This window comes from Petromyzon marinus, chromosome 80 (assembly GCF_048934315.1).
Source record: "Petromyzon marinus isolate PM22_M1 ecotype Great Lakes invasive population chromosome 80, UKy_Petmar_22M1.pri1.0, whole genome shotgun sequence".
In the NCBI taxonomy this organism is placed as follows: Eukaryota; Metazoa; Chordata; class Hyperoartia; order Petromyzontiformes; family Petromyzontidae; genus Petromyzon; species Petromyzon marinus.
In genome coordinates, this window is record NC_133746.1 from 4,940,743 (window position 1) to 4,951,811 (window position 11,069).

Here is an 11,069-nt window from a genome sequence, read left to right on the forward strand (position 1 = left end):
AAAAATCTTACCAGGTGAAATCCCACTGAGGCATTCACTTATTTATCTTTTTTTTATAAGCGACCTGGTCACAAATGATGGCTCAGCAAAGTGGCTTATCGTCATGTGGACGTTTAAAGCAAGAAAATAATCAAAATGTTTCTCGAAGCATATTTCTAAATGTGGAGGGGGAAAAAACCGGAGGACCTGGATTAAAAAAAAATATCCACGCGAACACGGGGAGAGAGACGTGAAAACTCACAGACTCACCCACCCACTCGCTCGCCCACCCACTCGCTCGCCACTCGCTCGCTCACTCACCCACCCCGCCCATCCACCCACCCCGCCCATCCACCCACTCGCTCACCCCCCCCACTCGCTCACCCCCCACCCACCCACTCGCTCGCCCACCCACCCATCCACCCACTCGCTCACCCACCCATCCACCCACTCGCTCACCCACCCACCCATCCACCCACTCGCTCACCCACCCACTCGCTCACCCCCCCACCCACTCGCCAACTCGCCCACCCAACCACTCGCTCACCCCCCCACTCACTCGCTCACCCATCCACTCGCCCACTCGCTCACCCCCCACCCACTCGCTCACCCCCCCCACCCACTCGCTCACCCCCCACCCACTCGCTCACCCCCCCCACCCACTCGCTCACCCCCCCCACCCACTCGCTCACCCCCCCACCCACTCGCTCACCCCCCCACCCACTCGCTCACCCCCCCCCACCCACTCGCCCACTCGCTCGCCCACCCACTCGCTCACCCCCCCACCCACTCGCTCACCCCCCACCCACTCGCTCACCCACCCACCCACTCGCTCGCCCACCCACTCGCTCACCCACCCACTCGCTCACCCCCCCACCCACCCACTCGCCCACCCAACCACTCGCTCACCCCCCCACCCACTCGCCCACTCGCTCGTCCACCCACTCCCTCACTCCCCACCCACTCGCTCACCCCCCCCACCCACTCGCTCACCCACCCACTCGCTCACCCACCCACCATTGAATAGATACAATAATTATTAAAATCTGGTGATACGTACGATGACATTGAACATTTTATCAAAACAACTAAACTTCCGTAAATTGCAAGTGCCTGATTAATTGCACCTCAACATTCATACGTACATGTTGAACTTCTGTAGCACCGTACGTAGCCAATCGTGCTATGTGTGTTGAACTTATTTCGCACCGTACGTAGTCAACCGTGTGTGTGTATGTTGAACTTCGTTCGCACCGTACGTAGCCAACCAAAGGATGAACTTCGCCCAAACTAAAACCCAGAGGTCACAGTTTGAGCCTGCTCGCTCACGCTGAAATGTGTGCTCTCTGTATGTCTGGCGGGAGTCGAGTGGCGCGATTTGAGAGTCGGTGAAGGACGGACGGACGCTCTCGCAGCTTGCGGACTGAGAAAAGCGAGCGAGCGAGCGAGATACCCTCGTGTGTACAGGTACGAGACATTGAGTGGCTGGCAGTGTGTGTGTGTGTGCGTTATGTATCGTAATTGCGTCTTATGCAGCGTCAAAAAAAGTGCCAATTTGTTACTCGGTCAGAACACCAGTTGTGCGCTGGAGAGTAAACCCACTGCGACATTTACGATAAAAATAATAAGTAATTTTTAAAAATACTTTGTTTTTAAAACACGCTTTAATGAAATGTACCGTACTAGTAATGGCAGAACTCCACAACTCCAGGAAGTGGCCCCGAAGCTTTCCATAACGCAAGGAACTGTGGTGATTTACAGCCAACGTGACTTGAGCGTGAACAATTAGACCCAAGCCGAAACATAAGCTATAAAAAAGGATTGCTTAAAAATATTTTTTTATTATATCATTAAAATAAATATATTATTATTCTTAATGATATAATATCGTATTGTCATCAGTATGACATACGTATACCAAGTTGCCGTCGATACGACATTGGTAAGTGGGTTAAAATTTAGTTACAAGATTTGAGGATACGACAGCAGACAGAGTTGAGGATACAACAGACAGAGTGAGTTAAATGAAAGCGTGTAAAAATAATTTTATTTGACCAAGTAAGGCCCCACTGAGCTATGTAGTTATTTTTCAGAAGCGACCTGGCAATCACAAATGGTAGCTCAATGAAGTGGTTTATTACCATGTGGAAATGTATAGCAGACAAATACTCTAAACGCATGTTGAATCTAAATGTGGAGGGGAAAAACCTGGAGAAAAATCCACACGACCGCGGGGAAAGAGACAAGAAAACTCCAAATAGCAGGCGTCAGAGTCGGGATCGAATCCATAACCTCCTGTATACCAGGTGAGGTAGTTGACATCTCATAGCCACCGTGGTGCCAATTTTTTGTGGGTGTCACGGTGGTGCCCACAAATATGCATGACATATGTGTTAACATGCAGGTTTCATGCATGGTAATTTCATTCCACAACGCTGTATATTAATGATATATAAGGGCCAAATCATATTATTTGTAGAAACTACCAAGCGAATTAAACCACTCAGAATGTTTTTTTTTTAATTAAACAAATAAAGAAATGGCACCAAAACAAAAGCATACACAACAAGGTTCCAAAACAGAGAAATTAGTCCACTCAGTCTCAACATTCCAGACATCAGTCTCAGCCTCTCACACAAACCAGGAAACCTTTATAGTAAGGGCAGCGGTGGAGTGGCCAAAATGTTACGAACGAATTTGGACCAATCGGTCAAATGTCAATTCATCAGGATATGCCCGGATGAATAATAAGGTCAACAGTCCGGATTTGATACAGGGAGTTAGGTTGTTAAGAATTTAACATGCGTCTTCGCAAACCACAAAGTCAATTAGTCTGTGTCTATATTTTGACTTAAAACTTTCGTGACTGCAGGAATTCATATTCTTGGTTCTTTCGGTAAAGTCACGTAGATAGAAAATAAAAATAAAATCACGAAAAATAATTTAAATAAAAGCAAAAATCCACGACGTTTCGATCGCAACACAAGCGGTCTTCATCAGGCGGAGAGAAAAGAGGGGGCAAGCCTCCAAATGCAACTGCTTATCAGGGCTTTCAAAGTGAGCAAAGCTGTGCGGTGTAAACAGCATGGGCGGGACAGCCAGCGCCAATGTAGGAGCAAAGCACCAGAAGTACAAGTAAAGCGAGTGCGTTCGACAATGGGGGGAGGGAGGGGGCAGAGAAAAGGGGAGAGGGGGGGGTAGAGATAAAGGTGGAGCTGAAGGTGAGGGCGCAGTCCAAGTGTGTTAGACAATGGGGGAGGAAGAGGATAGAGATAGGGGGGAGAGAGGGGGGGGGGGGCATTGCACCTCGCTACACCCATCCACACTGCTGACGGTAGAGGTTGACAAGAAAACACAAATCAAGTCATGACCCAAAGTGGTTGATTACATCTTTCCAATGATTGCTGAGTTTAAAACCGTCGTCTCGGTTGAAATTGTGTCTGTGTCTGTATATATGGATGGCTTCGTGAACTAATATTTGTTGATAGCCAGTCGGCTTAGAGAAATCAATTTCACGTGAGCCAGCTGCATTAAAGTAATGATCAGCCACGGCAGAAGGATTGCTCCTTCCGTGTTTCAGATCTGCCTTATGTTCACGAACACGGTCCGAGACATGTCGTTTAGTTTCCCCAATGTAACTGCTGCCGCAGATACAGCTTAGTTTGTAGATGCCGGGATATTGCATGTCAGCCCTGTGTGCAAAAATGCCAGTGGGATGCAAGTCGAACAATAACAACCATAAGACAATTTAGATTAAAGTTATCAGGCTAACTCTGTACTTCAACAAACAAACATGGCTAAACCATACGTTTTCGAAATCAGCTAAATAAAGCTATAAAAACAAAGTAACAGTGATCATAGGAACTGTGATTCAAATGTAACAATAAACGATATACGTAACATGTACGACCAAACTTTGCAGCCATAGCTGGCATCATGAGTCACTCCATAACAGCAGGAGTATCAGCAGGAGTATCAACATTTCTCAATGCACCTTTAAAGATCAGTACACTATAATAAAAACTCAAGATCATACTTTGCAGTGGTCATCCAGAGCGATGCATTTGATTTCAGGCCACTTTGCATAGCAGTGGCAGCTAGGGGTGTACAGTTCAAGATCAGTTTTGAGTGAAGATCTCACAGGTAGTGATCCAAGTTGCAGTTTATTGGCGTTAGCATTCAAGACCCTGGGGGCATCAACAGCAAAGGCCCTTCCTCCAGTATTTGTACGGCAATAAGGAATGTGAAGCTGGTAAATGAGTGAAGACCTTAGGTCACATTTGTTCTTCGAAACAATGAGGAGATTAAGCAGGTAGTCTGCTGATTTTTTTGTAAGTACATCATGAATAAATAAGATCAAATGCACAAGCCGTCGATCATTAAAATGTTAAGTTTAACCCAATGTAGAGATCACAGTGGTGTGTCCTATATGGACAGTTCAATGGAAATCTTAAGGCCGAGTGATAAATTGAGTCAAGCTTCTTCAGTACAGTACTGGGGGCTGATTTATATACGATGTCACAGTAATCAAGTAAAGGAACATAGGCGGGAAGCAATGCTTGTGTCGATACAGAAAACTATTTTTTTTATTTTGTCTTTTTACCAATATCATCAATGTAATTTTGAAAATTCGTTTTGAATCAAACATGACCCCAAGATACTTATAGATTTCGATTTAAAGCTTTCGTGACTGCAATGATTCATCTTCTTTGGTTCTTTCGGTAAAGTCACGTAGAATGAGAATAAAATAATAAATTGATAAAATAAAATAACACAATAATATTCTCACGACGTTTCGGCCACAACACAAGCGGCTGTGTGAGAGGAACAAAGCGCCCTCAACTTTAGCACCACGGATAGCTACGGGCCCCGTTCAGACGGGCGAGTTCGTCCATGGTCGGAACAGAGGAGGGGGAGAGAGACAGCTGCAAGGCCCTAGTATACTCCATGTTGTAAACCATACCATTAACCGTGGTGTGAGAGGTATTAAGAGGCAATGCTGGCGAAAGAGCTGCGGTCTGAAGGTCATCGTAAAAATACAATTAATTAAGAGCAGAAATGATTTAAAACATCTTTCCAGTGGTTACTAAGCCAGAATCCATCTTCTCGGTTGAAATTGTCTCTGTGCTTGTATATGTGAATGGCCTCATGAACGAATCTCTCATGGTAGCCGGTTGGTTTGCAAAGAACCTCCGTCTTGGAGAAGTCAATGTCATGTGAGCCCACTGAATTATAACAGTGATCTGCCACGGCAGAGGAGTTCGTCCTACCGTGTTTCAAGTCTGCTTTATGTTTGCAGATGCGGTCCGAGATATGTCTTTTGGTTTCTCCAATGTAGCTACTACCACAGAGGCACTTTAGTTTGTAAACGCCCGGGTACTGTATGTCTGGAACAGCATCTTTTACAGATGGAACTAAATCACGGATTTTATCTACTGTGTTGAATCGGACCTGGATCTTGTGTTTATTCAGGATTTTGGAGATCTTTTTAGTGACCCCTGCAATGTAGGGTAAGGTGATGGTTTTGAGTGGCTCCACAAGAGGATCCTTCTTCATGACTGGAGTGATGGCTTTGCGGATTGTGTAGTCGGAGTAGCCATTAGCCCTGAGAGCCTGGTGTACGTGCTTGAGTTCACTGGTAATGTGTTCCTGGTCGGAAATGCATTGGGCTCTATGGTATAGAGTCTTGATGAGGGAGTTCTTCTGGGATGGATGGTGGTGGGAATCCGGTTTCAAGTAAGCATCTGTATGGGTAGCTTTCCTGTAGACAGAGTGGCTCATTGAACCATCATGTCTCCTTTTAATTAAGACATCCAGCCATCAGATTTACCATGGAGGTCGAAAAAGATGGCAAACTACCCTTTTTGGATGTCTTAATTAAAAGGAGACATGATGGTTCAATGAGCCACTCTGTCTACAGGAAAGCTACCCATACAGATGCTTACTTGAAACCGGATTCCCACCACCATCCATCCCAGAAGAACTCCCTCATCAAGACTCTATACCATAGAGCCCAATGCATTTCCGACCAGGAACACATTACCAGTGAACTCAAGCACGTACACCAGGCTCTCAGGGCTAATGGCTACTCCGACTACACAATCCGCAAAGCCATCACTCCAGTCATGAAGAAGGATCCTCTTGTGGAGCCACTCAAAACCATCACCTTACCCTACATTGCAGGGGTCACTAAAAAGATCTCCAAAATCCTGAATAAACACAAGATCCAGGTCCGATTCAACACAGTACATAAAAACCATGATTTAGTTCCATCTGTAAAAGATGCTGTTCCAGACATACAGTACCCGGGCGTTTACAAACTAAAGTACCTCTGTGGTAGTAGCTACATTGGAGAAACCAAAAGACATATCTCGGACCGCATCCGCGAACATAAAGCAGACTTGAAACACGGTAGGACGAAATCCTCTGCCGTGGCAGATCACTGTTATAATTCAGTGGGCTCACATGACATTGACTTCTCCAAGACGGAGGTTCTTTGCAAACCAACCGGCTACCATGAGAGATTCGTTCATGAGGCCATTCACATATACAAGCACAGAGACAATTTCAACCGAGAAGATGGATTCTGGCTTAGTAACCACTGGAAAGATGTTATAAATCATTTCTGTTCTTAATTAATTGTATTTTTACGATGACCTTCAGACTGCTGCTCTTTCGCCAGCATTGCCTCTTAATACCTCTCACACCACGGTTAATGGTATGGTTTACAACATGGAGTATACTAGGGCCTCGCAGCTGTCTCTCTCCCCCTCCTCTGTTCCGACCATGGACGAACTCGTCCGTCTGAACGGGGCCCGTAGCTATCCGTGGTGCTAAAGTTGAGGGCGCTTTGTTCCTCTCACACAGCTTAAAGGCCGTGATCTGAACGTGGCTCTTTCACTCCAGCGCTGTCTTACCAGACAGTCTCGTCCCTTCACCTGATGAAGGCCGCTTGTGTTGTGGCCGAAACGTCGTGAGAATATTATTGTGTTATTTTATTTTATCAATTTATTATTTTATTCTCATTCTACGTGACTTTACCGAAAGAACCAAAGAAGATACTTATAGATCTTGACTTGCTTTATTTGATAATTATTTAAAGAATGTAATTGGGGAAAAATAACTTCCTGCTTTAGTCCTGGTGAGAAGCATAGCACCTTGGTTTTGGAGGTATTCAGGATTAGTTTAAGGTAAACTAGCTGATGTTGTAGTTTGTTGAAATCACTCTGGAGCTTAGCAATCAGGTCATCCGGAGAGAGACCAGCAGTAATCAGTATCATGCCATCTGCAAACAGATTTACCCTGTAATGATCCAGGTCATTGCCCAAGTCATTGACATAAAGAGAGAACAAGAGGGGGCGAGTATGGAACCCTGTGGAACCCCTTTTGTTATCTTAACACTGTAAGGCAAGGTGATGGTTTTGATTGGATCTTCAGATGGCTCCTTCCTCACGTTTGGGGTGATGGCTTTGCGGATTGTGTAGTCAGAATATCCATTCATCTTGAGAGCTTGGTGTACGTGTTTGAGTTCACTAGCTAGGTGATCATGGTTGGAGGTACATTGAGCTCTATGGTGTAGTGTTTTGATAACGGAATTCTTCTGGGATGGATAGTGGTGGGAATCAGGTTTTAGGTAGGCGTCAGTTTGGGTTACTTCTATCTCCATGGTGAATTTGATTGCTGGGTGTATGGAATTGCTGTGGTTGAGGAATTGTTTCAGAGCTGGTCGGCCATGTGGCTAGATGACAAACATGTCATCCACGTAGCTCTTCCACAAGGACGGGCGTAGAGTGGATGCCTGGATGGCGTCCGTCTCTAATTTTTCCATGAAAATGTTGGCCACAACCGGAGATAAGGGAGAACCCATTGGGGTGCCTTCAGTTTGTTTGTAGAATGTTCCACCACAGGTGAAGTATGTATTGGTGAGGCAGTGTCTCACCAGGGCTGGTACATCAGCATTCAATCCTTGTTGGACCAAATATTCAATCATTGAAATGGTTTCGGGCACAGGAACTTTGGTCATCAAAACTAACGAGCAAATCACCTGGGGATTTGCTCGATAACAGGTGAGCTGAGTTAAGAACAGAAGAGGTGGTCTTACCAGTGAATGGCTGCAAGGTCTCAGACAGATATCGGGCCAGTTTGTAGGTTGGTTGAGCCAATGGTGGAGACGATGGGACGAAGGGGTGTACCTTCTTTATGTATTTTTGGTAAGGGGCTGTCCATAAATGACATCACGCACGTAGGGGGGGGGGGGTCAGACATTTGTGACGATGTGTGACAGGGGGGGGGTTGAGAAATGTGACGTCAGATCAAAACGCGCAACTTTAAATAAATATAGACAACACGTTCTACTTAATTAAATAGACTTTTTAATAAATGTTTTCTCCTACAACATCAGAGTGCAGCGCCACATTAAATACGCACTACAATGATTTGAAGCATGTTTTTTTTTTGGGGGGGGGGGTGGGCACAGCTTTGTGACGTCATATTTGAGGGGGGTCTGACTTTTTGTGATGCCATGTGACGAGGGGGGGGGGGGTCAAACATCGTCCAAAATCACGTGACGTCATTTATGGACGGCCCCTAAGCCATATAGTCTGGGTAGTCTAGTGGCAGAGGGTTTTGAGGAAAACCGTTTGGTATGTTCAATTAATGAAGCTGAATCAGTGATGATACTGTTCGCTTTTGTAACAAGGCAGTTAGGGGGATCTCTTTTTATTTTAGTGTAGCTACCATCATTAAGTATGTCCTGAATTTTGTTATTGTACACGTTTTTATCCATGATGACCGTGGCATTGCCCTTGTCGGATGAGAAGATGACAATATCTTCCCTCTGAGATAACTCAAAGCGCTCCTCCTTACTGATGTTGCTGACTGGTATCTTAGCGCTTTTGAGGATTGCAGCGATTTTACATCTTGTCACGTCTGCAGCGTTGTGTCCCAAACCCTTAAGACTTTGGGTCGTGACTTGATTTGTGTTTTTTTGTCAACCTCTACTGTCAGCAGTGTGGATGGGTGTAGCGAGGTGCAATGCCCCCCCCCCCCCATCTCTACCCCCCTCTCTCCCCCTATCTCTACTCCTCCCCTCTCCCCTCCCTCCCCCATTGTCGAACACACTCGCTTTACTTGTACTTCTGGTGCTTTGCTCCTACATTGGCGCTGGCTGTCCCGCCCATGCTGTTTACACCGCACAGCTTTGCTCACTTTGAAAGCCCTGATAAGCAGTTGCATTTGGAGGCTTGCCCCCTCTTTTCTCTCCGCCTGATGAAGACCGCTTGTGTTACGATCGAAACGTGGTGTTTTTTCGCTTTATTTTTTATTTTGTCATTTTATTTTTATTTTCTATCTACGTGACTTTACTGAAAGAACCAAGAATAAGTCTGTGTCTATGTTTGTCTTGATATGTCTTTGTGTGTATGTGTCTGTGTTGACGTGTCTCTGTGTATCTGTATATCTGTGTCTGTGTTGATGCGTCTCTGTGTGTCTGTGTCATGTGTCTGTGTCTCTATATGATCGTGTGTCTGTGTGCATGTCTTGATGCATCTGTGTGTGTCTGTGTGCCTGTTTGTGTTAATACGTCTTTGCGTGTGTCTCCATGTGTCTGTGATGTGACTTTTTGTGTATTTTTCTCTGTTGATGTGTCTGTGTCTCTGTGTGTCTGTGTTGATGCTTCTCTGTGTCTCTGTGTCTCACTGAGCTATGTAGCCTGTGTATTTTGTACCAGCAGGTACTCCACCCCCACAACTCTCAATTGGTGATGGGGCAGTTGTGGAGAGAGTGGAGAGTTTCCCATACCTGGGCAGTATGCTCATGACCGGCTCCGGTTTGAAAGCACAGAGGTCTCGTTCCCAATCAGTCGATTGGCATTACATTTTCATCGGCTGCATAACACTGTGTGGAAGCTACCTGGTGTATCGCTCCACACGAAGCTTCAGGTCTCTCTACGCTTGCGAAATGTGGACCCCCTAATGGAACATCTTCGCCGGTTATAAAAATTTAGGCTGTCCTGCTTACGATCCATCCTGGGTTTAACCAGGCTGGATTTTGTGAGGAGCTCACAAATTCTTAAAAGATCTGGACAAAGACCCATCGGTGAGCTCCTCCGGCAGGCAAGGCTGCATTGGCTGGGTCATGTAACCCACATGCCCAGCCACCGCATGCCTAAACAGCTTTTGTTTGGCCCGATAGAGGGAGCTAAATGGGCGCGGCACGGGCTAGGATGTGGAGCTGAGTGGACTTGCCGATGACTGATACCAGCGGTGTCAAGGTCGGCTTCTGTGGAGGATGCTAGTGAAGGATGCTACCGGGCAGTTGGAGGCAGTCTCCCTCCAGCAACAACGGAGGGCAGAGCAATGCTCACAACAACGAGCAGAGCACCGAGCGGTTAAAACACAGCAAGTTGGCACAGTAGGGGGCACAGGTGGTGCATCGGCCAGTGATCTTAGTCGACCCATAGCACCTGGGTCTGCCCCGTGACCTCCTGGGAGTGGGCGTTCACCACTTCACATGGCCTTAATGTGTACATAGCCTGGCACAAGCGCCGTCATCACATCACCGCCACTGAGTGGTGAATGGCGGTTGTTGTGTTGATGCGTATTTATATGTCTGTGTCTCTATTTGTGTCTGTGTTGATGTGTTTCTGTGTGTCTGTGTCTATGTTGATACATCTTTGTGTTCATTGTGTGGATAGCGGTGGCTCAGTAGTTATCGCGCTGTGCTACAAATCCAGCGACCCGAGTTAGATTCCCGCACATGGCCAGAACCAGTGATGATTATTTGAACCGGCCTTGGGCCTCCCCTAGGTCAACTCAGCCTCAAATGAGTACCTTGTGCAATGCATAAACATGGCCAGGAGGGAGACAACGGCGGCCGGCCGTGGTGTTGGCCACCCACCCCCTCATGTGCCGTGCCGGCCTACATAGGTGCTGCTACTCACTAACAGCACTTGCCTCAACAGTCTGTTAAGGCTATATGGGGGGATATATTTTTCTTTGTGTGTGTCGGTGGCATACAGGCCCCCGCGTGGGGCCATGTGGAGCTCCATGCTCGTCTGGTTCCTCGATGCCACCCTCCACTGGGCACAGGTG